Genomic DNA, 26,943 nt, shown 5'->3' with positions numbered 1-26,943 from the left:
CTAAGTGGAACAAGCCAGGCAGTGAAAGACAAATACCATATGATCTCACCTTTAACAGGAACCTAAACAACAAAACAAAGAAACAAGCAAAATATAGTCAAAGACACTGAAATAGAGGACAGGCTGACAGTGACCAGAGGGGAGAGAAGAGGGAATTTCAGGGGAAAAAGGGAAGGGTTTACAGGAACAAATTTAAAGGACACATGGACAAAAACTAGGGGGAGGGTGGTAATGGGAGGGAAGTGGGGAGGGATGGGTGGGCGGGCTGGAATGGGAATAAAAGGGAGAAAACTGTACTTGAACAATGATTAAAATAAAATAAAATAAAAACTTTGGTGATGAAAAATAATTCTTTAAAATTTAAAACTTCTCTATAGATGCACACATATAAAGAAGATGACCCATTGATCTCCCGCACCCACTTCCTGAACTTTAAAGAAAAAACAATGGTAGTAAATCTCTATAACATAGTTAATTTCTGGGATTCTTCCCTTGAAAATGTGACGTTTGATTTTGAAGCACCTACTGTAACCCAAAGCAGGCCTGGCTGCCCCCCTGCCCTACTATGAAAGCCAGTACCCAAGAGGCAGGTGCTGATGTAAAGGAAAGTTTCTTTTGCAGATGCCAGCCATCTGGAAGATGGGGGACTCACATCACAAAGCCTATTGCCACCTCTTGTTGGAGGCGGAGGTGTTTTATAAGGAGGAAGAGGGGAACAGAACAGAAAGGAGAGGGTTACAAAGTTCTCTCTGTGCAGACTGGCACAGTCCATTCCAGTAAGGCAGGTGATGGTCCAGTGTGCATCATCCTAGTTTAGTCATCCTGTCTTCACATCATCCCAGCTCCATGTCATCCTGGCTCCATGATTGAAAGTCCACAAATCTCCTGGAGCTCAGATGCTTGAAGTTTGGGGTCTGTATCTTTCTAACTAGTTTCAAAAATTCTTATACAAACATGCTTTTCATCTATAAGCCACATAGTCAGACTTAGCATTGACAGAAACAATGTCAAAAGTGGTGGGAATAGAGAACAGGCTGACAGAGACCAGAGGGGAGAGGGGAGGGAATTTCAGGGGACTTTCAGGGGAGAATGGGAAGGGTTTACAGGAACAAATATAAAGGACACATGGACAAAAACTGCAGGGGCGGGGGGGGGTGGGCTGGGATTGGAGTAAAGGACAGAAAACTGTTCTTGAAAAACAATTTAAAAAAAAAAGAATGGTGGGAGTGGGTTACAGTTCCCACCATTACAGTTTTCCCCTGTTAAAATACCAGGGCATACATGGTTCCCAGTTGTACTAAGTAGGTGAGAGAATGAAATCCTAAAATGTTTATCTTCCAACTTTCCCCAGACTGTGATCTGTCTTTGAATTAGCAACAATTACCTGAACAGCTACTATGACTTCATTAAATTTTGTCTGTGGCTTTCTGAGCTTTTCTGTATGCAACAATCACAGAATTTGAGCAGCTTCATTAAGAATTGTACCCTCTGTGTCAAAACCAAGAATACACTTGTCTAAAGCAACAGGCAATCCCTTGTTTGTTTGTTTGCTTTAGCAACTTCATTCTGTGTCAGATGCTTCTGGGCCAAAATGTGAATTACCTTAAGCATTACCAGGTAATCATCATGATGCTAAATCTGAAGGTTAGCCAAAGCCATTAATTACAGTAGCCTTTAAATCGGAATTATTTACATCCAAACTGAACACTGGCTCTGCATTTTTAGCTGCACTGACAGTATTTTTTGTATTATCAGGTACTGAGTCCTTGTATTTTTTAGCATTATTTCCATATTAAAGTCTAACAGCTAAGTCAAGATGCCAGCCAATAGCTTCTTGCTGGACCTTGAATTTTGAAAGGACAGCTAACATCTGAGAGACACTTTGCAGCTGAAGCCACCAGGACTATGGTAGTCAAAGTCCATCAGTTTGCATCAGAACATGGTCCTTGCATCTTGCTCTGGTCCCCTAGGGTTTGGCTGGGAGAGAAGAAGTAAGGATGATCTTTGTTGAAATTTTTAAGAAATCTCTAAATAGTAGCTTTGAATACTGTAAACCTTAATTTCCTTGTGTGTTTTAAAATTAAATCACATGTATACTGCCTATGTTGTAATATCTTTTGTGTTGTAAAATCTTTTATATATGCCATTTGGGGTAATTCAGCTTAAAATCTTTTTATAATGTATAAACTAGGAAATTATTTTATTAGTCAGTATACCCTGTGTATTAAAATAGCTCCGTATTTCCTGACTGCGGAATTAGACTGAGTGGTTGGACTCACTGCAATGCAGGATAACCGAGGACTCTGTCCCAGCTGTACAGCTTTCTTGTTGGACACTAGATTCTGCAGCCCAGGAGCTGCAGAAGTCATGACCACAGTGGCTGACTAGGGGGATGCAGTTGTGTGGATTCAAGCACCAGACAGCTGTTCACTAGACCACCTTCAGGATCTCTTTTAATCTTGCGAGCCCTAGGGCCTACTCTTGCTTTTCTAGAAAGTCACTGTTGTGGCTTAGCCAAGCTTAGAGCAAGTAAGTGGGTTTAATTCACTAAGCAATCACGTGTTAACAGCTCTCACTCCTTTCCTTCTTACTTTTGGCTATTGGGAGGGCAGTGTGTTCTGTTAACTGGACAACTGACCATCTGTGACCAGTTTTAGTGAGAGCATCTGGCAGTAGCTGCCTGTTTAACAGAGAGTGATGTGTCTAGAGGGCAGTAGGTTAAGGGAACCCTATCTGTGTTTTGCATGGTGAATAGTTGCTTTTACTGAGTTTTTGCACATTAAAGATACTCTAACTGGAACTAGATTTATTAAGTGGGCTTGGAAATGAAATTTTAATGCTTCTGTTTGCTGATTCAGTGTCAATTTGAATAGCAAACTGATGTCTCAAAATTTCATTTTCATGCTAATCCCTTTTCTGAAGCCTTAGTACACATTCTTTTGTTTCCACTTTTGGTAATTAAATTTTCAGTAAAACTGTATGTTATTGGAACACATTCTTATTGTTAATATATACAGTTCTTTGTTTCTGAAAGAAAAAGATGAATAAATTTATATTTTTCATTTTATGTAACAAGGACTTTTTTATTTTTCTAAGTAAGTCACTATAGTACCAGATAAAAAGATGTAGCAGATATGACCTCTGTTTAAAACAAGAAGGATTAAACCAAAATAAGTTAAGTAGACTGACTTGTTTACTTTTCTCCAAAATTTCTGATTAACAAAGTTTAATTACACATATAAGGAAAGTTATTTTAGAACATTTTACTCTAAACCCTCAAAGCTTTGTTCTCTGAGATGTAGAATGTTTTTGTTTTTAAAGATCCTCATATCTTTATTAGTATAATATAAATATTGGCAGAGCAATGGAAATATTTTGATATTGCTAGTTTATTCTAGTTTAATGATTTAAAAATATACAATTTGATTTTAATTAGAAGTGGTTGACTTTTGGGGAATGGGAAAAAGCATTAAGCTTGCGATTTAATGTTTCTGTGATTTGTTTTAAATGGAGGTTTGAAGTTTTCTTCAAGATTTTGCATCTTTGTTGTGATTATTTTCGCTTTGTTTTTTTTTTCTTGGCACTTTCAATGTTTAGCCCAGTTTTAGGTACAGTTTTTAAAATGGTTGTTTTTAATCACAATAAACAGAAAGCAAAATTAATAACACACTTGTGGTCCCTTATAATAGACTGTTTGAAAGAATTTGTTCCCTTTTTCGTTATTTCAGAAATTGGCTTTAAATTGTGAAGTTAGAGTTCTAATTTCAGAGGGATTATTTTCATGAGATGACTGTCAGAAACTTAATTTCAGTATTTATATAATAGAGCAAAGAGGAAGAGATTATTTAGATGGTACTATTGTTAGTTTAGCCTTTAGGACACTGATATTAGATAATTTTTGGCTTCTTTTTTGCCAGAGAACATGTGCTATTAAAGTTCACAGCAAGCATGATTAGTGAGCATGAGATTTAACACCAGTTATAAAGATCCAAAATATTTAAAATCATTAGTACTGTTTGTAACTAATTTGCATACCTTCAAAATTCACAGATTTCTTTTCTTTTTTTTTTTTTTTTTGAGAAATTCAAAGTTGGAACTTCCAGTTTGTGCTGAGAGCAGAAGTAAAAACAAAAACAAAACCAAAACCTGTCCCTGATTAATAATGTAACTCTTTAGAGTCCTTTTCCAGTTTGTATGGAAGCATGATAAAATTAAGTCAGATTTATGGGTGTGATCTTTTACCATAATATAATAGGATTTGGTCATGTGATCACATCTCAAGAAAGAAAATCAAGAAATATAGATGAACCAAATTGATACAGGTGGAGGGAGTTGTAATCTCTTCTTTAGTCAAGGCAGAACATATTTTGTGACAAAGAAGAAACTAGTTTTATTGGAGAGGGCTTGTTGTGGACCTCCCTAAAACAGTGAGTTTGTTTTGAGGAGAATTAGAATCATTCGTTATATGAAATATGGAAGTCATGTATTAAGGTAAGCCACACACAGTCTTTTCATAGACTGCATTCCCTCATTTCTCTCATACAAGGAAGCCTTCAGTAATACTCAGAAGATCTATAGGTAGAAATGTATACCGTTCCATACTTGACTTTCAGCTTATAAATTCACTTCAGATAAACTGGTGCCTTAATATCAACTATCATCTCAAATATCATTATAGATGCCAGTATTATTCTATTCTGTTCTTTTCTGTCTCTCCTATTCTAAAGTAATATATAATCTATATCATGGACATCATTAAGTTTTCTGTCCAGATTAGCTTTGATGTTATGAAGCAGCATTGGTTTCTGTGAGATCACTTTGCATTTATTTGTTAACAGGTCACTTTTAGGATTGTGTAAAAATTCCATTAATAGTATAGGTGTTATTTACCACAGGCTAGATCTTTGAGAACATAGTTCACATTTTTGCCTGTCTTTGATTCTTCCTGTGCTTGACTACAGTTAACAGTTAATTTCTAGTTTTAGTAGAAATAGTTCCTTTGAACAGTACCTGATTGCACTCTCTTACTTTTTTCCTCTCAGAGATTTGCAAAATAAATTCATTTAACTGAAGTTAATATACTTGTTAGAGGAATAATTTTAGAAACAACTAGGTAGGGCATAACACTGACAAAGTGTGAGCACAAATTATAACAAAGGGAACATTTCTAAAATGTATTATATTTCACTTCTCTATGAAATATTTTTTAAGTTACTCTTTCTAGTGTGGTGTTTAATCTATTAATAAGCCAAAACATGTTGAAACCTCAACACAGTCTTGAGTGAATACTCAACTATTTTTTCTTAATTTAGCAAGAAGACAAAATTTTTTTTAATATTTCATTCTGTGTAGTACCTGAAAATACCAAATATGATTGATATTCATCTCAAACTTTAGAACCTCAGTACTTGAAAAATTGAAAAACCTGTTACTTAAAAAATGCTGTTACATTAAGATCATAAAAAAGGTTATCATTTGCCAGTTTACAGCCACCTCTATTTAAACACAAAATGTTTGCAGATTGATAAAACTGTAAGAACTATCCAAAAGTTAAAATGCATCATTTGGTTAGTTTTCCTTACATTCTTTTTCTTGATAAATAAATTAGAATGTTAGGAGGATTAAATGAAATCATGAACATAAAGGTTAGCACAGTGCCTGGCAAATTGTATTGTAAGTCCTCCATAAAGGTTAGCTGTTGTAGCTGTTTTTAAAAATTGTCTTCCACTCAGGGTGGAGCCTAAAATCTGTATTTTTAAAAAACTTTTTTCATATTATTTACCATGATCACTAAATTTGGAAGCCAGTACTTCTTGAGCTATAATATGTGTATAAACTACTGAGGGATCTTGTTAAAATGCAGATATTAATTCAGTAGGTCATGGTGGGTCCTGAAATTTTTGCATTCTGCCCACTTTTGAGAATCATGAGTCTATAGCAAGGGTTAGGCAAACTTTCTTATAATGGGCAAGATAGTAAATATTTTAGGCTTTGTGGGTGATATGAAGTGAATGTTTATGAGCCCACTAAATTCATGTTTAATGAAAGGTTATGTACTGTAACTTTTAATGTGACTGTACATAGAAAGTTCTTTGTCCACACAGTGAGAAGGAGGCTGTGTACAAACCAGGAAGATAGCTCTCAATAGAAACTAAACCTGTCAGACTTTGATCTTGGACTTCCCAGCTCTAAAACCTGTGAGAAATTAATTTCTGTTGTTGAACTCTGCCACCCACTTGGTAGTATTTTGTTATGGCAGCCCAAGTACCCTAATAGGGTGAGTCATATGGTCTCTGCCACAGGTATTCAGCTCTGCTTCTCAGCACAGAAGCAGCCATATGAGATATATAAATGCATGGGTATTAGATAAGTTCGAATAAAACTTTATTTATGGACATGGGAATTTGAGTTTCATATAATTTTGATGGATCACAAAATATTATTTCAAAATTTTTTCCTATTTAAAAATACAAAAGCTATCAATTTGATCTCGGTTTCTGAGTCTGTTTTTTTTTGTTTTCTTTGTTTTATTTTGTTATATTCCACATATAAGTATAACCATACAGTATTTGTCATTTGGTCTGACTTATTTCACTTAGTATAATACCCTGTAGGTCTATCCATATTGTCACAAATTGCAAGATTTCATTCTTTTTTTTATTGCTGAGTACTATTTCATTTTTTATATATGCATACATATACACATACATATGTACACATACAAACATGTATACATACATACACATACAGGATGGGGCAAAAGTAGGTCTATGGTTGTGAGTACACAAAACAGCTTATTCTTGTATTTTTTATTATTGTATTATTTTCCATATGAACAACTATGTATGTGTATGCATGCATGTATGTTTACATATATCATTTTTAGCTAGTAGGCTGACCCAAAGGCAGTAGGCCATATTACTTAAGTTTTCCAATTCTAGATGTAGATTTTATCATGCTTGCTCTTCGGAATTTGGTCTCAGGATCAGCAGCATAATCTGGAAGTTTATTGAAATGCTGAATTTCAGGCTTACCTGTCTCCTCCCCAAAACTCCTGAATCAGAATGTCTGTTTTGCTAGGATTCACTGATGATTAATACATACGTTAAAGTTTTGGGATCACTGGTCTATATTACTTAATAATATTTTCCCTAAGTATCCAGCATTAACTCTTTATAAGTTAATTACTTTTAGCTTTAGTTTGTTATTCATGTTGGAAATCTTCCAGAAAATTGTTTTTGGTGTCTTTTAGGTTCCTATATTGCTGACTTTCTTATCAAGCCAGCTATAGTGCTTAATTATTGTTAACACTGAGGCTCTCTTTTTTTTTTAAGATTTTATTTATTTATTTTTAGAGAGGGAAGTGAGGGAGAAAGAGATAGAGAAACATCAATGTGCGGTTGCTGGGGGTCATGGCCTGCAACGCAGGCATGTACCCTGACTGGGAATCGAACCTCGATACTTTGGTTCACAGCCTGCGCTCAATCCACTGAGCTATGCCAGCCAGGGTCACTGAGGCTCTCTTTAGTTCTACTTTCATTGCACATTTTATTGTTTATCTTGTTTCTAGTCATATTTTCCATACTTCTCAGTTTTCATATGGGGGGAAAAGGCCTTTCCTGGGTATCATCATTCAGTCAGTGTATTTCTTCCCCAAACATCCAGGAAATAAATGAATCATAGGCTCTCAGGTATCATCTTCCAGTTTGGGTCCTTTGTCTTTATATTTTGTTTACCACTGAGTGCTCATTTACAAATTGACTTTTTTATTCTCACATATTTGTCAAGCTTACTATGTTGTAGTTCCTAAAATAGGGCAGTCATATTCAATGTAGGCATGGTCATTGCATTTGGAGAAGTTATAACAGGAAGACCAGTAATTAATTAAGCAATTAAAATAAAGTCTGATGAACTCTTGACTAGTAGACATCAGATAGCTGTTATTGCTCTTGGCAGAGCATCTGACCTATTTCAGGGCTGGAATTGGGATGCCTTCCAGGAAGAGGTAACATTTATGTTGAGATCTAAAGGAAGAATAGGATTAACCAGCACAATGGCAGGAGCAGATACAGGTTATATGGGGCCTAATCAAGTAAAATACTATACAATAAAAAGTCCACCCATTGTTAATATAACAAGAACAGTTAGCATGACATCAATGTAACCTGGCAGCCAAAGAGAGTGATCTGAAATACAAGATCAAATGATGACAACTTCACTGTACCTAGTCATTGGGGACAGTAGATGCTATTGAGTGAGTATATGTACTCAATGTCACATTCAAAATGACTGAGCGAGGAGAGCAACAAGTCTGCATCAAATTTGTGTTAAGTCTGAATATTCCTCCCTGAAAACTATTTGGATGATTCAGAAAACTTTTGGAGATGATGCAATGAGTGTGGACAAATAAAAGTTTGGTACAAATGCTTCAAAGATGGTCAAGACTTTGTTCAAAGTGGTCCACACTCTGGAAGTCCAGCAATAAGCAAAACACCTGAGAATGTTGAATGTGGACAGCTGCACTCAACAAAGATTGGCAACTGACAGTGCGAGAGCTAGAAGCTGATCTGGGGATTCCAAAAACTACTGTGTTCAAGATTTTGACGCAGGATCTTGGTGTGAAACTTGTCATGGCAAAATTTGTTTGGCAGCTTCTGTTACCAGACCAGAAAGAACATTGTGCTACAGTTGCTAATGACTTGATTCAAACTGTTGCCAGTGAACCAGGTTTCCTCATGAATTGTGGGTCCACAGCTAGGATCCTGAAATGAAGGCCCAGTCATCCCAATGGAAGTCACCTGGTTTTCCACACTCGAAGAAGTTACAGCAGAGTCTCAGCAAGATCAAGAATATATTAGCTGTGTTTTTTGTTTGGGAAGGTGTTGTCCATCATGAATATGTCCCTGTAGGCCAAACAGTTGATAGGAGTGTTCTTCATTGGTTGAGAGATGCAAAAACCCATTGCACCTGTGGGGCAACTGGTGATTGGTAGCTTCATCATGACAATGTGCTGACTCATGCATCACATCTTGTGCAGAGTTTTTTGGCAAAACATCAAATCACCCAGGTGACTCAACCCCTCTGCAGCCCAGATTTTGGGCCATGTGATTTTTGGCTTTTCCTAAAACTAAAATCACCTTTGAAAGGAAAGAGATTTCAGACCATTGATGAAATTCAGGAAAATACAATGGGGTAGTTGATGGAGATTCCAACAAAGGATTTTGCAGAGTGTTTTGAACAGTAGAAGAGACACCAGGAGAACTATGTGAGGTTCTATGAAGTAGGTGCCTACTTTGAAGGGGACTGAGGTGTCATTGTCCTATGTACAGTGTTTCTTGTATCTTGAATATTATTCAGTAATGTCCATATTTTTCTTATTGTGTGGCTGGATACTTTATGGACAGACCTCACACACTGTAGGTGTAAGGTCTTGAAATTTAAGCTTTGTAGCCTCAGAGTAAATTTATCTCTACAAAGAGGGAATGCTGAAATTCACATGGGATGGCCAGGAGGTGAGGGGGGCCATGATCTGTAGGAATTGAAGTTAACTGTGTCATTATTGTGACCAGAGAGTGAAGCCAGAGAGACCACAAAAGGCCAGGTTATAAGCACCTGGTAAGTCTAGTCAAGGAATTTGGTCCTTATATTAAGGGCAGTGTGAAGCCATTAAATGATTTTAAGCAAAAAAGTGACCAGATTAAATGTTTGTTTCAGCATGTAGAACATAATGTGGAGAAGTGATGTGAAGAACTGTTTCATCTCTGAAAGAGGAGGTTTTTATAAACTTTCTTTTTCACTTTATAGTTCAGAGCTGTTATAAAAGTCTATACTCCAAATTTCCTACAGTTCTGTACATGACAGTTTCCATGTATACAAATAATAAATAGAGATTACTTCAGAAAAGAGCTTATTCTGCCCTGGCCGAGTAGCTCAGTTGGTCAGAGCAATGTCCCAATATGCCAAGGCTATGGGTTGGATCCCTGGTCAGATCAAAAACACAAAGCAACGAGTGAATGCATAAATAAGTAGAATAACAAATCAGTTTCTCTCTTTCTTCCCCTCTCTCTAAATATCAGTAAATAAAAATTTTAAAAATCATCCATGTCCATAAGACCTTTTTCCTTTTTGCTCAGTCTGTCCATCCCTGAACCCCCCCGCACCATTGCTGTCATCCTGCTCCCTATCGATGAGACTATTTCTATTTTGCTTGTTAATTCAGTTTGTTCATTAGATTCCACATATAAGTAAAACTATATGGTGTTTGTCTTTCTTTGACTAGCTTATTTCACGTAGCATAATATTCTCCAAGTCTACCCATGCTGTTGCAAAGGGTAAAATTTTCTTTTTTATGGCTGAGTAGTATTCCATTGTGACAATGTCCCATAGTTGTTTTATCTCTCTACTCATCTACTAATGGATACTTGGGCTGCTTAAGTTAAAAAATATTGTGTATTGATTGATTGCACATACTCTGTACCAGGTCCTGTGTTGGACACAAGGAATATGAACATAGGATGGCATGTCTACCTCCAAAATATTTAACTTACGCTCAGCACAAAGGACTTATCAAGCAGTTATAGACAAAGTTGAGGTATAGTCAGAGTATTTTGGGAGCACAAAAGATAAATAATTAATTTTGTTGAATGATCAACAGTAGTTTGCCTATTTAGAGAATGGAGGAAAATCATTCTAATCACAGGAGCTTAAAATATACAGAAGCAAAAAAATTAAAGCAATAGAATTATTGGTGTGCTATGGGTTGCATGGGTAAGAGATGTAGAGACTAAAACCACAGAGTTGAATAAGCCCCATATGTACCATATAATGAATTGTTTGGTCTTTGTCCTATAATATAAGCAATGGGGAGCCATCAAAAGTTTTTAAGCAAGAAAGTGACATAGCTTACTTTAGAAAAATTACTGTCAATGGTATTGTAGAGGATAGGCTTAGAGAGTGCAGTGACTGTGGACCAAATAGGGAGCTGCTGAAGATAAGAAATCAGTAAGATGGTTGTAATCTAAGATGATGAGAGTATAAGCTAAGACAGTAGTTTATTGGAGATAAGGCAGATGTGAAGTTGTTTTAGCCTTAGAATAAGTAGAACTTGACTGATTATATATGCACCTGATAGAAGGCCTTCAGATACAGTGATTACACCTAAGGGGATATATGAAAAAATGCTCAACATCATTAGTCATTAGAGAAATGCAAATTTAAAAATTGAAAATACAAGGTACCACTGCATATATATTAGAATGACTAAAAATGTTTAAATGTCAAAAACAAGTGCTGACATAGATGTAGAGCACCTGGAACTCTTTTTTTTTTTAAGGTTTTATTTATTTTTAGAAAGAAGGAAAGGGAGGGAGAAAGAGAAGGAGAGAAGCATCAATATGCTGGTTGCCTCTCGTACATCCCCAAATGGGAATCTGGCCTGCAACCCAGGCATGTGCCCTGACCAGAAATCAAACCAGCAACCCTTTGATTTGCAGACTGGCACACCAGGCAGGGCGAGCACCTCAAACTCTTACATATGGCTATAGGGATGTAAAGTGGTACAGCCACTTACACAAAGTTAAACATACCTGTACCATGTGACCCAGCAATCCTATTCTATATGTTTATTCTAGAAAAATTAAAAGTTATGTTCACATAAAAACCTGTATACAATATATAACTCTATTCATAATCCCCCAAAACTAGAAACAACATATTTCCTTCAATGGATGAGTCAATAAACAGACTGCAGTATATTCATACAGTTGAAATACTTCTCACCAGTAAAAAGCAATGAACTAACTATATTGCTGCTTGCAACAAGTTTTAATGAATAGCAGTGGCATTATGATGGGTAAAAGAGGCCAGTCTGAAAAGGGTACATTTGAATGATTTCATTTATATGACATGCTCAAAAAGTCAAAACTGTGGGGATGGAGAGCTGATCAGTGATTACCATGGGTTGGAGTTGGGGGCAGGCTTTTAACTACAAAGGAGCAGCACGGGCAGTTTCTTGATGTGATAGAATTGGTCTGTATCCTGATAGTGGTTACACAAATATGTACATCTGTCAAATAGAATTATGTACCAAAAAAATTACATAAATTTAGTGTATATAAATTTAAAACTTATTTTAAAATATAAAATTTAAATTTAAAATAGAAGACTGATGGTTTTGAGATTAGATGGCCAAATCTTAGCTCTCTACCCACCACCATGAACATCTGTTTGTTGTAAATCTAGGATGTTAAGGATTACATACGCTAGTGCATATGGAACCCTTAGCACAGTGCATTGGTACATAGTAAGTGCTCAATAACTATTAGCTGTTTGTAAATATAATTAGGCAGCAGAAGAAGTTGGAGTGAATGTCAGGAGCTCTGGGTGGGTGGTACTTCAATTGGAGTAGGGCTTTCAGAAGTAAGACCAGGTTGGGAGAACTTGGAGATACTGGGTTCAGCCTTGATCATTTTGGGTTGGAAAGGTTGGTGTCCTAGTAGGGATGTCTATAGCAGCTTAATATATGGGCTTAGATTTCATAAGATCTGAGACAGTCATTGAAGGCAGGCAGAGAAGCTAAGAGTTACGACTGCACTCTGATGCTGTCCTGCCCCAAGGGACCCTGGCATTTTTCTGGCTTAGCTCCCTCAAAGGAACCTGAACTGACAAAGGCTTGAGCAGAAGAAACCACCATCAGCATAATTGTAAAACAAAGGATATTGGGTCATTTTTCAGGAAAATAAGCACATCCAACAAATATAAATGAAATTTCTTTATGTAAAACTTGAAAAATCATCATTTTTTGAGTTGTAACTTTTCGTGTAGCCTTTTTTAAAGATCATCTTTGTAGACTTCAGGAAACAAAAATTCTTTCCATATAGATAAGGCCATGTTTATTCCCTCCCTCCCTCCTTTCTTTATTTATTGATTTTAGAGAGAGAGAAAGAGAAACATGGATTTGTTGTTCCACTTATTTATTAATTCATTGGTTGATTCTTTTATGTCCCCTGACCAGATTGAATCCATGATTTCGGATATTTTGGTGATGCTCTGACCAACTGAACTACCTGGCCAGAGTCTTATATTTATTTATATTTTTAATTTGGTGCCATTCTAAACATTTAGCAGTTTCTTTTACTTGCTGCAAAAGATAGAGGAATTTTAAATAAGAAAGAAGCAAAAGGAATCAAATCATTGCTACTATATTATGAGAGAAATAAAGTTGGCCAATTCCAACTGGAATCTTGTAGCAAATACCTAAAGATATTTTATACTTTTTAATGTTTAAAGCTCTTTTTGTAACTTTTTTTTTTGTGATCCAGTTGAATGTGATAGCAGTACTATTGTAATTTGCATTTCTGCATGTTAAATTCATAGGATTGCAAAAAACATTAAAATGACAGCATCCCCTCAGAGAGTAAATGCCTTTTACTCTTATGCTGTATATTGCACAGTATCAAAATTGTATTAATGTTATCCTGTAGGATGTTTCACCTAACAATTTTATTTCCCATTTTAAAAAGATCACTTGGAGACAGAGAAGGAAGAAAAAATGTTCTTAAATATTTTTTCATTATCTTTAAAAAACATAATAAGGTTTAATTTTCCATATCAACCCCCCCAAAAATAATTGGTTAAAGAATTTTGATGGTTTCCTGGACTTTTATATTCTTAGTCTTGAATAGTCATTACCTTTTGAAAGGCTCTAAAACACAGAAAGCTCTGTGAAAAACATCTGTCTTGTTAGTAAATGAGCTATAATTTGTGAACAAAAATGATACTTTTTCTTTAGATAAAGCCAAGTTGTTGTTTTTTTCCAGGAATGAAGTTGATGCATTTGTCTAAATGGCCATCACTTTTGTAGGTTTGAAGTTGTTTGACTGCTTTAACAGCTGTGTGGCAAGTTTCCTAGCAGACAGTGGTGGTGAAGAGGGGCTCTGTTGCATCTGGTTTCTTTGTAGAACGCCTGAAAAGTTGATATTCAGTGGTTTACTTGAGAAAGCATTTCATGTGTAGAACAGGAACTTTTTTAGTACCTAAATTAGCTTGCTGTGATTCATATGCATACGTTTTATTTTCTTGCTGAAAAAGAAAAAAGGGAAGAAAGAAAGAGAGAGACAGAAAGAACTTTGAGTAAAGAAAACCCTAAAACCACATAGCACAGATAACCCTTTGACCTCTGGCTCCGGGTGAAGATTTACAGTACTTGTGGAGCCTCACTTCACATGCCTGACTGAAAAGAAGCCTAAATAAAGTAAGGCCCCTGTGGAGATGGAGAAAATAAGCAGGATAAGGAAGTTCCATTATTTCAAGTGGCTATGTTATTTTACTAGTCTATAGAGTGAAATACCAATTGTGATGTGTTTCTAGTTTTGAGTTTTGTTTCACTTAAGTTTGGGGTCTGATGTTAGAGTAGTTAGTCAGGGACGCCCTGGTCAAAGCATTTTTCTCTGTCTCCCTCTCTCAGCAAATATCCCTTCCTGCCGCTCTCAAATTAAATTTCCATGTGAAATCTCTTTTCCTTAGGGAAATATCTTCTCTTTAGGGAAAGCAAAACAGTAGGAAACATTTTTTTTTGAAAAACAGGTACTATCACAATATTAGTATAGGAATCACCAATTGTTTGTTTCTTTATATGTTGTCCAGTTTTTCTTCAGATGTAAAATATAAAAAGTACATGAGAACAAAAAATTAATCCCACTATTTGACTTCAGAAGAATTTTAAACTTGGTTCCAAATGACAATTCAAATTAAGACATTTGAAGAAGCTTTAATAGTTTACTATCTAATGATGTTCACATCTACATAATATTTAACTAATAGCTTTATATTGAATCTTTATGTAAATCTCCCTAAAATATCTCACTATTCTCTGCAGCACTTTGTATTTATATTTTGAAGTTTATTTATTAAATTGATTTCACTTTTATTTTCTGCTTCCCTTGTACATGAGCTGATAAAACCTCACTAAAATAATAACAAATAAAAGTCATGTTTCCTTGGTATCAGGAAGATGCTCATATTTATCAATCAGCTCTTGATTGTTGAGTAGACCAGAACTTTCAATGGTATATTTATGAATGAAGGAAATTTTTCAGTAAGCTTTTAATTTTTCCATTTTAAAAAATCTGTAAGGATAATAAAATGCTTGCCATAATTTATAAATAACAGTATTCCTTACAAAGGGAAAACTTTTTTTGTAGGAAATTAAGCCAATACTGTCCATTAATCATAGTGCATGTCAACCCTCAGACCACTCTGGAAGTTTCTGGTGAATGTTAAGAATCTTTAGATGTGTGTGAGGTCTTTAAAGATCTAAGTAGGTTAGAAAAGAGGAATTTTTTTAATGCCACATTAGCACATGAAAGAAACTTCAAGGAGGATAAAAAATATGCTGTATTGTACTTATTATACTTTTGTTTTCTGTTTTAAACTTGTTCTTTAAAAACTTAGTTAATGCAAATGAAATTTTAAGCTTTGTACTAATTACTCCACGGGTTGTGAAGCAGCTGCAAGGTAAGCCATTGCCCAAGGAAAATATTTGTTGTCTTAGCTTTAAAAAATATTTTTGTCTTTTATAATTTACATAATAGGACAGTCACACAGGTAAGTAAGTAAATAAAGGTATATGTGGTATGAGTATGCAAGCTAGAAAAATCTTTATTAATAGAGAGTGAAATAAAATTATATGGAGACCACTATTTTAAAATAGAGAATTAGGTATTTCTAAGTAACTACTGCAGTTATGGAGCTTTACAATCTAGAAAGAAAATGGACATTAATTGAATCATCCCTTAAATTATAATTACAAACCATAGTAAGTGTGGTGATGGAAAATGACAGGGAGTTATAAGTCCATGTTACAGAGGACACTGTTGTTTGAGGGTGGGGGGGGGGGGTCAGTGTCGGATTCTCTGAGAAACTGATGTTGAATTAAGATCTGAAGGATAATAAAGTTAATTAAGTGAAAGACCTTGATGGGCTAATGCAAGAGTTAAAGAAGGCATGGCATAAAATACAGTCATAGACTAATCATCAGAACAGGCTAAATACTGGTATATCTTCCTATATAAACAACCTGATTTATCGGTTTATTTGGATAAACAAGTGTGATAACATAATCCTGACAGAGTTTATGGAAATTGTACATATTTTTCTATTTCATTTTGAGATGTTTGAAATTTTGGAAGTCTTCATATATCATCCCAGAGAATGCAGGCTGCTCTTCCTAAGTAGAGGCCTCTTAAATTAGCCAAGATAACTGACTCTATTGGCATTTACCTTGGTTTCTGATAGAATATAGAGCAGTTGCTTCAGCTGAAGGTCAAAATGGCATCAGCTTTCTCAGCCTCCCAGGATGTTAACAATAACTTATGCAACCTCTGAAGATATAGGCAGCATATTTTGCATAATTGTCACAGTTTATATATTTTCCATCATAGATTGTATAAATACATCTAGCTAGAATCATATATTTCAAATATATACATCTCCTGCTCCCTTCTAAGAAAGATTTGGAGTCAGTACAGAAACACAAATTTCAACAAAATAATAAAACACAGGTGATTAAGACCCTATGTTGGTAAGGGTCTGGGATTTAAGAACACTCATACTAATAGAACATAAATTGATACACAACCTTTCTAGGGAATAATTAAACAACATCAAAAAGAGGAGGTGGCAGGGAAGTTGTAATATGCATACCTTTTCCTAGACATTCCATTAATAGATGGCTATCATAAGAAAATAATAATGAACATGCACAAACCACAAGGATGTTCACAGTATTGTACAGGGTCATTTATAGTTGTGAAAAGCTGGAGAAAATATAAAAACTCAACTACAGAGGTTTAATAAAATGGGACAACTGTAATAGCATAATCAATAAAATATATTTAAAAAATAAAAATAAATAAAAAATGTTGCACTTAAAAAATAAAATAAACTTCAATCATACAATTTAAACAAATGTAGACATTGAAAGGAATGTTTTAGAAGAATACTAAATAACATGAATTCACTATATGTTAAGTGAAAAAAATAGGTTATAAATATAAAAAAGATTGAGTATGTGTACATTTGGATAGAGAAGGGAATGAAAAAAACATACAACTAAATATTCACGGAAATTATGTCTGGGTGTTGGTATTAAGGTATTTTATTTTACTTGTCTAAGTTTTACAAATTTTCTGTAATAAACATATATTCAACCATAGTGAGAAAAGACAGTATTTTTTAATTAGATGTACCTAAATGAAGAAATTGGAGCAGCGATGAAGATTGGGAAGTTGATGAAACTAGGATTATGGCTTCTTTATTTCATAAGGTCCTGTACAGTTGCTAGGATGCCTATAAATTTTGCTATGTACTTCTTTGCAGGGCAGGCAAACCACAGTCACTCTTAGCTGTGGGGCACAGGACAGTTTAATTATTAGAAGATTAAAATGTAATAATTAAATTCCCAAAATTCAGTACCTCCAGAAAAACTCTATGCTCAAATTGTTGGAGATTGTCAGTGAATCTAATGATACTAACTTACGCTTGACAATGATTTAAGATAATAAGGAAAGAAGTTTCCTGTGGTTTCTAGGATCATTTAATAATTTACAGTGTTTTGGATGACCTAGAAATATTAGTGGAGGAAACAATTAAAATAATTTTTTTGAACTTTCACCTTTCTCCATCTGGATGGCCAAGTATGATGATTTTTAGTGTGTTTCCCCTTCTTGAATACACTTCTATTCTTTTCATAAAATGACCTTTTGTTTCTGAAGTGAAATCACGGCAGATGGGCCTTAATTCTGACCCTACAAGACTACTATTAAAACCTCTGAAAACTTCAAGAAGTAAGGAGACCTTCTTTTAAAGGCTCATTTTTCTTTTTTTTATAAGATTTTTTTTTAGATTTTATTTATTTATTTTTAGAGAGGGAAGGGAGGGAGAAAGAGAGAGAGGAAGAAACATCAGTGTGCGGTTGCTGGGGGTCATGGCCTGCAACCCAGGCATGTGCCCTGACTGGGAATCGAACTTGCGACACTTTGGTTCGCAGCCCGAGCTCAATCCACTGAGTTACGCCAGCCAGGGCTAAAGGCCCATTTTTCTATGCATGTTTCCATTCTAAGAAATTACAATTACTGTTTTAATCATATTAATTTTCTCTGTCCCTTGTTGGTCAAGTTGCATACTTTATGGCCCTGATTCTTGGTATGCTCTATTCCCATGCTGTGTACATGTTACAAGCCTACATTCTAGTGTGACTTGTTGCAAATTAAAAAAATATATCTACATTTTCAATTTTTTATAGTAAACGCCCCAGGTATTTCTAGAAATCTTACAAAAGCCTGAAAACATGTTGAAACCTTTTTCTTTATTGTCCTCATTGTCATGCAGCAGTTCAGTACAAACATTCACAGGGATAATACAGGGTGGGCAGTTGTTTGTATGGGAAATAGTATAATAATTAATAAATAATAATACAAGAATAAACTAGTATAAATATGTACACAGAGATAGAACTAAAACTGAACACTAAGAAAATTAGGCTATTGTGGGGTTGGAAAAGCTTTTAAAACTATAATTTTCTTCTTCAAAAGCAATCTAACAAATTCACACTTAGAAAATCCATTGATTTTAAGTTTTATTTTCTCTAATAAAAACCCTGTATTAAATTCATAATCTAACCTATGTTGTACTCTTGCCAAAATTATATAATCTGAATATAATCAAGGAACAGTCACATAAATCAAGATGGTAAGATAGTCCACAAAACATCTGGACTGGATTCTGTAAAGATATCATTGTCAGTGAAAATAGGAAAAGGACAGGGAACAATTGTAGGTGAAGCAGACATATACGGTGTATGACCCTGTGTTGGATTGGGGTGATGGGGGTGAGGAAGAGCTATATAGGACATTGGGACAATTTGGGAAATTTAAAAGTGGACTGTGTACTGGGTAAAATTGTGTCATTGTTAAACTTATTGAATATAATAATGGGTATTGTGGTTATCTAGGAAAGAACACCTTGTTCTCAGGGGAAACATGCCCAATTGTTTACTTACATGTGAAGTGTTGTGATGACTCAACAGTGACAGGAGAGTATGTGTGTATATGCACATACACTAATAAAAGAGCAAGCAATACAGCAAATACACCAAAATGTTTAAAATGTAATTTAAAAGGTTAAAAGTGCCCTGTACTGTTTTAAATCTTTAATCAGTACCTCCAAATTTGGAATGGTCTTACAGTGATTCTGCGCATGGTTGAAACAGCAGCACTTCTGAAATAACAGAGAGTATAAGAAACCTTAGACCTTCCGTTGAATGTTTTATCAGAAAATTGTTTGAAGTTCTCTAGTATATGTGTTGAAAACCATTTTAAGGTGTTTTGAATACTTTTCCAATACCCCAAAGATCTTCAGTGTTTTTCAGTACCTGAAAGATTTAACGTTTATGTAGAATTTGAATAGATTGTTTATGGCCAATTAACTTGGCGGTGATCTGCACCTGCTTGTATCAAAGAACTCCCAGAATTCTGTTATCTGCTAATAGTAAAATCTATTTCAGAGTGGTACATTTAGCAAAGTTCCAATGAATTGTTATAACATAGTGCTTCTTGTGAGTTCTAAAAGAGATATAAATAAAAAACACAATCATGTTTCATCACTATGATTGATGAAGCTGATAGTTCACTAGCTTGCATTTCCCACTCGGGAAGAAATTTAAGATTAGCATCAAGCTGTCTACCTGCATCTTTCTCATCTTGTAAGCATGATTGTAATTGCTGAGGTCTGAGATTTGGAGGAATGGTTATCAAACCACAGATGTTTTTGCAATGAAACTGCACCTCCAACCCAGTCACTGTGGTTCAGGAGATGATAGATGGTATTTTCATGTTGCTTCACAAAAGGGTCAAAATGGCATGGCGAGCCCATGACAGTGAAATGGAGAAATGTTAGTCCTGAGAGGAAATTTATTTCATGGCTTCAGGGGAAGTTTGGTTGTCATGAATAGGCTCTCTCTGTCAGTCTATAAAAATATTGTTTGTAAGGCAGTGATGTATGTCAGACATTGTATGATGTATGTCAGACATTGTATGGGTGTTGGCAGACAGAGCAGCTACTTAAACAAACGCCAAGCCAAGTACAGTAGCCTAAGTCAAGTACTTTGGATGCTTTTAGTGTAAGGATTGTTCTTGATAGAAATACAATATAATCAAAGGCATTTATTTCATTTTCTTAACTAAACTTCATTTGTAACTTTTATAGCCTCTTTTGTCCTACTACCCATCTCCATTCTAATACTTTCTGTATTATAAATTTTTTAAATCAACAGTTGCCTCATTTTATTCACTTTTAAATAATCCAGGAACATACATGTTGACCAAACTCAGTACTGTTCACACAAAGCTGTTATAAATTTTGGGACAGTTAAGTCTGCTGCTCTTTTGGAGTCTTCCTTTCTTTCTCCCACCCCCAAGGAGATATCAACCCTTGACATAATTCCATTAGCTGATGCTGTTGAGGGAGAGTCAGCGGCAGTGTTTGCTCATCTTACACAGGGACCAGTGAGGGGCCTCTCCTCCTCAGGGATTCACAAAGGGGAAGGAGTGTCATAAGAAAGGGACATTAAAGATCAAAAATGTTAGTGGGAGCCTCCAGTATCACTTTCAGATTTGTTTTTCAGAGTTTGGAATTAAACCAGATTTATTCATGGCAGTGTTCAAGTAAAAGTATTTCACCCCAAATATTTTTGTATCCAGATGGCCTCAAGTAATGCATTTGTCAAAAATTAAAACTGGCTCTTAAAAGACGCCTTGAGCTGTGGCTGGTGTGGCTCAGTGGATTGAGTACTGTCCTGCAAACTGAAAGGCCACCGGTTCAATTCCCACTCAGGGTGTGAGTTGCAGGCCTAGTTGGAGGTGTGTGAGGCAACCTATCACACTTCAGTGTTTCTCTCCCTCTCTTTCTCCCTCCCTTCCCCTCTCTGTATAAATAAAAAAAAAATGTATACTTTAAAAGTAAAAAAGAAGCCTTGAAAGCCAAATAGATATATGAAAATGAAATTACATGATCAAAATGTTAGTGAACATGATATAATTGGGTAAAGAGCTGAATTTTACAAAACAATCCTTTTGGAGGAGGGAGTGGGTGTTTGTAAAATGGAGATTATCAATAGGACAGACTTATTTTAATAGGCATTTGACTCAAATGTCACATTAAAAGAACTTTCTTCTAAATTGTCCTAAAGTTAGTAGGAGAGGGGATGTTTGTATTGGGAGTGAGAGGTGTTATTTTTCTTAAAACCCTTCAGGGGGGCAGAACAAAAGGGACTGAGTCATTTCAGGTTTAGACAAATAACTCGACCATCAGCTTTCAGAGAGCTGTTTCACACAACACACGAAAAATTGGGTGAGTGGGGGATTGCCCACCCCATCTGCCACTCTGTCTGTTTTACACTCAAATATTCTGTATTATCACAAAACAAATTTATAATATTTTGGCATAGTGATCATTTTTAAAACTTCCTTAAAATTTATAATATGAACAGTATAAAATGTTTATGATTCACAAGCCCTTACAAAAATTTGGTTTCTATTCAAAAGGAGAATGAATTTTTAATCTAGGTTTAAGCAAAATTTACATTCTTTTAGTTAAAAACCTCTGCTTTTAAATCAGCATACTGGTCCATTCACGTAAGGCATTATTCTAACCATCATGAATTAACTTTTTTATTTTAACATAAATCTGAGGATACAAGACAAAGAATTCCCTTTTAGAAAAGACCTGCTCCCCTAATCTCAGTACTGTCTAGAGGGGAGAAACACTACAGGTCTTACAGCATTTGGATAACTTGAAGGTAAATCACGTTGTTGAAGTGTGATTTGTGTTTTCATTACTGTGCTCAAACACAGCCTTTTAAAGCCGAGTATTTCACTCTGCTCGTCTTTCCCACCCATCCCCCGTAGCATTTCTCCTGCTCCTCTGCTGTTGGACCAGACTGGGGCTGGCCCCAGATTCTGTGTCAGAGGCCGTGACCCAGGTGTCACAGCAGTCCTCACTGCTGGCCTCTTTTCTGAATAATTATATGGGGGGTATTGTGTTGGAGGGACAGGCTTGGGGGCAGTGCAGTCACCCTGGCTAGTGCAGACCAAGGAGCTCTTCAGTTGGACTGCAGGGGAACAATAGGCCTGAAAAGGCTCACACAAAACCTTGTAGCACAAAAGATTATATTAAAAATGGACATTTGGCCAGACACTAGGTTGCATCCTTCACACTTTCACCTTTCTTACTTATTTTGAGCATTTTCTACTTGAACTTTTTCAAACTTCACATATGCTGACCTTATATCAGCAAATTTTCGGATTGCTACTTACCTCTGCTTATCTTTAACTTTTTTGACTATTTTTAATACTTTGAAACTGTATTAATTGTGACACTATTGCTGATGTAAGCAAAACCTTCCTGTAGCAGTATTTTAAGTAAATACTGCTTCAAATTGGTGCATGGGGATTTTTAAAGTAATGCTTTGTATTTTCTTAAGACATTTTATTAAGCCACTCCAGCATGTTCCACGTCTGTAAATTGAACAAGTGGCAGGGATTATCTGTCTTCCTCTGGTGCTGTGATTGCTTTATCTTCCTTTGGCCCTGGGAGGGTTGTTTTTCCTACTACCTGAGAAGTTTCATACAAGGATGGAAAATAGAACTTACGAAGTCTTGACTAGATTTGAATTTTAGAAATGATGTCAAAGATGGACTGGCTCATGTGTATAAACTTTTCTCATGGTCCTGACCTCAGGTTTTGTCTGAATTTTACCTGCCCTGACCTGTCTAGTATGGCCTGGCTCTTTTCAGGGCCCCCAGAGCCTCACCAACAAGCAACAGCTGGAAGAGACAAAGGCCTGGTTTTAGTGGCTCCAATATCTCTTATTGTTGCTCAACAGCAAAACACTTTGTTAAAAATTGTTTTCTGTTATGTGTTTTCCAGGAAACCAAGCTTCCAGATGTGTTAATGTTATAAGAAAGAACTTGTAAAACTTGAATTGATGTCCATCAGTTTTACTGTCTGAGTTCATTTCTAATCAGAAAACACTTGGTCTTCATAGTGTTTGGGGGAAGGTATGGAGTGGGGGTGTGGGAATGTTCTACTCAGATAGCCTATTGGTTTTACCCTTGAAGCATGAAGTGTAAGTGCAGAACAGTGATCAAAATCCATAGGATTGGAGTTCTTAAAGGTTTCCTTCTTAAAGTAAAATTAATTTATTCATTAATGTTTACATCTTTGATTATTCAGACTTTGCTCTACTGTGTATTTGATTACCTTCAGAGTACATTAACATTACCCACTTATTCAGGGCCTGCAACCCACCCTCTTTCAGGCATAACCTCAAATCTGGTAGAGGGCCAAAAAAGAGGTTTAAGTCACAAAGCCACTCAGTAGGTGAGGATGCCATTCTTTAGAATATAGCCTATTGATTTACACATGTTCTTACATGTTTTGCTATTTAGCTTTTCAGACATTAGTGATTATATGGACCTGGCTTTATAAAACATGCCCAGAAACATAGAATTGGAGTTAAAGAATAAGAAAAATAAGTTTTTTTTAAAAAAAACAGCTACTCTGTTGTGGAAGATACAATAATTGATGCTCATAAGGATGGTTTTGAAGCATCAGAAAAGTTTCAGTTATTTCCAGCATTATAAAGAATCAAGGAGGTTTAAAATATATTCTTGGATATTTTATAGGGTGGGCAAAAGTAGGTTTATAGTTGTATGGAAAATAATATAATAATTAATAAATATAAGAATAAACTGTGTTTCATGTATTCACAACTATAAACCTACTTTTGCTCCACCTGTATATAGAAAAATGATTAATTCTTAAAGCTACTTAATGTAGAAGTGTCTTTATATATGAAATAAAAGTAATTCTTCTTTTATAGGGTTGTAGTGAGGATTATTTAAGATAATGCATATAAAGTACATACTAGCTGTTGGCATATAAAAGATAATGCATTTTTCCCAACTACTATATTAACAAAGCAATTGGCATTTGTTGTAGAACACACAGAGGTACAGGAAAGAGAAGTAGCTAAAATTTCTGCTGATAGAGATAGATACCACTGTTAACATTTAGGTACATATCAGAAGATAATGCATTTTCATTCCCCTTTATAGCTGTCTCCCATGACCCAGAACCTCCTTACTCCTCTATGTTTTCTGCTACCCCCACCCCTCCTAATGAATTTACTCAGTTAAAGGATCTAGATAACCAGCATCATTCTTTTTTATTTTTCTTTTTTATTTTTATTTTAATTGTTGTTCAAGTACACTTTCCTGCCTTCCCCCCACCCCAGCCCATACCCCCAGCACTCCCCACCTCCCTCCCATTCTCCCCCCACTTGTTGTCCATGTGTCCTTTATACTTGTTCTAGGTGTCATTCTTACCCTTGGTAACTTCTCTGCTGTATTGGACATTGTCAACTAATCTGCTTCTCTTGGCTTCCATGACATTTTACCTTCCTGGTTCTCCTCATGACTCTTTAAGACCACTTCCCTTGTCACCCCCAGATTTCTCATCCCTGGTGTCTTTTCTCTCCCTCAGCTCCCATCCTCTATATAGATGACTGCTAAGTGTGTTTCTCTACTGTGACTGTGGGCTGTGTGCAACATCTTTGAATCACCCACTGTCGGCTCCACTTGGATGTTCCCCCAGCACTGCTGATTCAGCATGTCATCACTCCCCCAAGCATATCCTCTCATGGTTCTGTTGGTCCACTCAGACTGGTAACTTGGAGCTTTCTTACTCCCTTCTCATTAATTCCTTCTCTCAGCAATTCCATTCAGATAATTTTCTTTTCTGTGTATGTGATAAAATTCACAATGCCTAGCCTGCCTCTCAAAGCTCTCTGAGATCTGCACCCAGTCTAACTTTTCTGCGTCACCCTCACTCATGTATGCTTTACTGAACTTGTGCCTGTTACTCATCCCTGATCCATGTGTTCATGACCCAGGGCCTTTGCTTATACTCTTCTCTTGACCTCCATCTCTTCTTTTCCATGCTTACCGTAAGGTCCAATTCTGCTCAAATGCACTTCTTTGAAGCCCTGCCCACACTCCAAATTAGGAGTAACCATTCCCTCTTTTTAATTCCCTTGGAGTTTTAACAAATTTCTTTCTATCTTGCATGGTACTTGTACTTTTGTCTTCACTCCCCTAATATACTGTTACCTAAACAAATTTGAGAACAACTGATACGTTGCAATGTCCTAATCTTAAAAATGAGGAAACTGAGATCCAGGAGGCTGCCCAATTTGTTGTTGCACAGCTACTAAATCCAGGATTAAATCCCAAATCCTCTAATTCTCAAACCAGCCCACTCCTCTACATTTATTTATTTAGCACTAAAAAGTACCTACTAATTGGCAGACATTTTTCTAAGCATGTTTACAAATATAAACTCATTTAGCTCCATTTTATAGACGAGGAAACTTAATTGAAACCCAAGTAGTGTGGTTCCAGAATCAGTGCTTTAATCACTGTACCAGCCTGTCCTTCTGTGTGAGGGGGAGCTAAAAGTAATTGTTTTACATCATTACTGTTGATATTTATGTCATATTATTGATGTTATTCTTACACATGGGTACTCTTTTAATCAGTTTATGTGAATTAATTTATCTCTTCTTCCCAATGGCCTCAAAAGGCAGATGCTGTTATCATCATCATACTTATTTTATAGATAATTTTAACCAAGGTACAGAGAGAAAATAAATTCCCCAAGTTACACAGTAGTGACCAAGTTAGAAGTGGACGAGAAGTCTGGGTCTGACATCTCAGCCCATAACCACTGTACCAGACTGTCCCTTTGCTTCTTAGTAGCACTGACTCATTAGGAAGTCAGAATTCTTACCTGTTTATCTCAGCATCCTCCTCTGTAGACAGGTGACAAAACAATACCAATCTCACAGGATTTTAAAAGTTTGACAAACACTGATCCAAGCAAGCCCTTCTCCCTTTTCATTGCTTTGCATTTTGTGAAGTCTTTCGTTTGGTGAAACTTAAGCAATAGCTGTATTTTGTATTTCATGCCTTCCTGTTTTGAATTGTTCATCAGTTGCAGCTGGTATAGGAATAGCTCACACCTTAACAACTAAATGAGTAGGGTTATCACTCCCCTTAAAGGCACACAGACGCCATCTAGTGATAGAGAAGAAAAACATAAGTTATTCAAGTAAAACACTGGAAGGAGTGGGGTTTGTGGTGTTGTTTTTTTGTGGGATTTTTGTGTGTTTCATTTTCTGTTTTCATTTTTCAATGAAAAACAGGATGTTAATACAAAAATTTTAGTAGGCTACTCAATATGTTGAAAATGCAGCTTATGTACTATTACTGTTAAATCATATGCTTTTAGAATGGAATTAGGTTCTTGATCAGTATCTTTAAACATTTTTTGGTACTACAGGGGTCTTCATTTTATTGATCTTTGTTTTTCTTATTCTGAGTTATAGTTACTGAAGGTAATAAAAACCTAGTTGTTAAAACTGAATATGATTAACAGAATGAACTAATTTGTTGTGTCCATCTGCTTGCTGTTTCTAATGCTAGTCCTCAAACTCTTCCATATTTCCTATTTATGAAACAATCTACTGTTCTTTCATTGGGGAAGAATCTATTAAGTTACTTTCCAAAGCATTTATCATCAGGTTGTTTATTTGTTAGCAGATGAGAGATTATTAGATTAATATGAAAGATGTGGATGAAGGTGGATTTGACACTGAGAGGATTATATACCATGTGACATGGTCACCAAAACAGCAAGCATTCTTAGTGGCCATAAACACAAAACATAGCACATTGTCATACATGCAAGTCAGACACATGCTTGAGACCTTTGGCTGCTCTATGCAGTGGGGAATACTAATGAAGACAGAGAGTGGTTAAAATTCCA

General features: G+C 35.7%; 1 protein-coding gene and 1 pseudogene across 1 annotated transcript in view; one reads left to right on the top strand and one right to left on the bottom strand.

Annotated features, from left to right (window-relative positions):
• The window catches only part of PRTG (protogenin), a 123,798-nt gene that overhangs the window by 65,758 nt on the left and 31,097 nt on the right, over positions 1 to 26,943 (top strand). The gene's annotated exons all lie outside the window — the stretch shown is intronic.
• LOC118496660 lies at positions 1,225 to 25,132 on the bottom strand (annotated as a pseudogene).

The sequence above is a fragment of the Phyllostomus discolor genome, chromosome 1 (assembly GCF_004126475.2).
Source record: "Phyllostomus discolor isolate MPI-MPIP mPhyDis1 chromosome 1, mPhyDis1.pri.v3, whole genome shotgun sequence".
NCBI lineage: Eukaryota > Metazoa > Chordata > Mammalia > Chiroptera > Phyllostomidae > Phyllostomus > Phyllostomus discolor.
This window is presented reverse-complemented; position numbering and strand designations above follow the sequence as displayed.